The sequence below is a fragment of the Temnothorax nylanderi genome, unplaced genomic scaffold, assembly GCF_030848795.1.
Source record: "Temnothorax nylanderi isolate EJ_2023f unplaced genomic scaffold, tnyl_v1.0 TNYL_tig0315_pilon, whole genome shotgun sequence".
Taxonomy (NCBI): domain Eukaryota; kingdom Metazoa; phylum Arthropoda; class Insecta; order Hymenoptera; family Formicidae; genus Temnothorax; species Temnothorax nylanderi.
The window spans coordinates 62,923-65,125 of record NW_027249377.1 but is presented as its reverse complement, the minus strand read 5'-3'; the positions used below and the strand labels follow the sequence as shown (position 1 = coordinate 65,125).

The 2,203-nt window shown below is 24.3% G+C and overlaps 1 long non-coding RNA gene across 1 annotated transcript; it reads left to right on the top strand.

Moving 5' to 3' along the window:
* The first annotated feature begins 243 nt into the window (after positions 1-243).
* LOC139781098 (uncharacterized) lies at positions 244-2,000 on the top strand. Its single transcript, XR_011720427.1, has 3 exons — positions 244-425; positions 900-1,043; positions 1,858-2,000. It is a non-coding gene; the product is annotated as an uncharacterized lncRNA (long non-coding RNA).
* Positions 2,001-2,203: the final 203 nt, after the last annotated feature.

Genomic DNA, 2,203 nt, shown 5'->3' with positions numbered 1-2,203 from the left:
TGCTTAACGTTTTAAATTTCCAAATTAGGTTTAAAATGAATTAAGTATACATTTCACTTTTAAGTTGTAAACTTTTACAATAAACATCTAAATTTAACTTTTACATAAATTTGATTTATCTCTTGCAGTACTACATAAATAAAATATGCTATAAAATACAATTTTTGAAATTAACATTTATCAGATAAACAATTTTTTGCTTTCTTTAATTCTTACAGTAGTCTTCAGCTTATTGTTATTAAAATATTAATATTAATTTCACTTTTTTGCAGAAGGTATCAATCACGAACCAAATTCAATATCTGATGAAGAAGGTACGCCTGAAAAAACAAGATCAGAGACATTGTACGATAATGCCGAAAGTGATATTCAAGTTGATGCTCCATTCCACAAAAATACAAACGAACTGTTAAGTGCTAATAAAGGTAATAATGCAAACTTCAATGACATTTACTAGTTTTACATAGTAAAGTATACAGTAATATATAATTAAACATTTATAATTGTCAATCAATAAATTTATTGGAAAAACTATTTTGAAATATTTTTATCATTGATATTTGGTCTAAAAAAAGTGGTATTTTATTCGTCAGAATTTTGTCGATCACTTGTGCAACTATTATAACGAATATTAGCTCATTAAAACCAATTTTTTGACAAAAAATATATTTTTATGGCTTTCAATGAGTAACTAATAATATTTATTGACTAGAATTAAAGTTATTTTTACAGTTAATTTAATAATTTATGGAAAAAATAAAAAAAAACATCCAATAAAGCTCATAATTTTGTTATAATATGAAAAAAAAGAATTTTTATCCACTTTGAACTTTAAACCTTACTATCGTCTAAATGGTATTATATTGTTATATTAAAATATTAATATTACTTTTTTGCAGAAGGTAACAATCAAGACCAAAATTTAACATCTGCTGAAGAAGGTACGCCTGACTCAAGGATATTGTACAATAATGCCAAAAGTGATATTCAAGTTAACGCTCCAATCCAGAAAAATACAAACAAACTGTTAAGTGCTAATAAAGGTAAGAATGCAAATTTCAATAACATTTACTAGTTTCATATTTTTCAAAACTAGTGAAATTAGACTAAGTCTTCAACCAACACGCATCAAGAAATATTAAAGATGTTTAAAGAGATGTCTAAACTCTATTAGATATGTCTTATTAGACTTATCTAATAAAAATTTGACATCTTTTTAAGCGTCTTTAACATTTCTTTCAGACATACGCGTTGTGTTGAAAATGTAACATCTAGGAATATCAGGTTTCTGAGTAATAAAAGTAATAATAATTTCATATGTATATTTATATATACAAGGTAGGGAAAGAAAGTCGGTCTCCCTGAATAACTCAGAAAATATAAGTTTTATAGATAACTTTGAGATAAAAGTTGTAGGGTTTAAAAATATATCTATTTACTAACCTTATCAGTTTGATAAACCTATGGGCCATAGGCTATAGTTGGGCTATAGTTAGAGGCCAACTAATTATCTTTCTATATTTTTTAAGTCTAATTTTATTAGAATTGTTTATTAAAATTTACACTTGAAAAATATAGACAGATAAATTAGTAGGCCTCTAACTATAATTAAAAAAAATAAATAAATTAAGTATACTTTTAACTTTTAAGAGTTGTAAACGTCTACAATAAACATTTAAATTCAACTTTTACGATGATTTATCTCTTGCAGTACTACATAATTAAAATATTGAATATGCCATAAAATATAATTTTTGAAAATAATATTTATCACATAAACATTTTTCCTTTTTTTAATTCTTGCAATTTTCTTCTGCTTATTATTAAAATATTAATATTAATTTTACTTTTTTACAGAAGGTCACAGTGATGTACATAACTCAACATCTAATAAAAAAGATATGCCTTATAGAACAAGATCTAGGACATTGTACAATAATGTCAAAAGTGATATTAAAGTAAACGCTCCATTCCAGAAAAGGACAAAAAAACGGTTAAACGCTAATAAAGGTAAGAGTGCAAATTTTAATGTCATATTTACAAGTTTTATATTTTTTTAAATTTAATCAAATTAGTTAAAATAACTATTTTTATTATTTCTTTCTTTCTTTCTCAATTATTAATATTAGACGTCCTATGAAATGATACTATGTCGTTGTTTCTTGTCTATATTTATTACTCAGTTGCTAATCCATCCACTTGT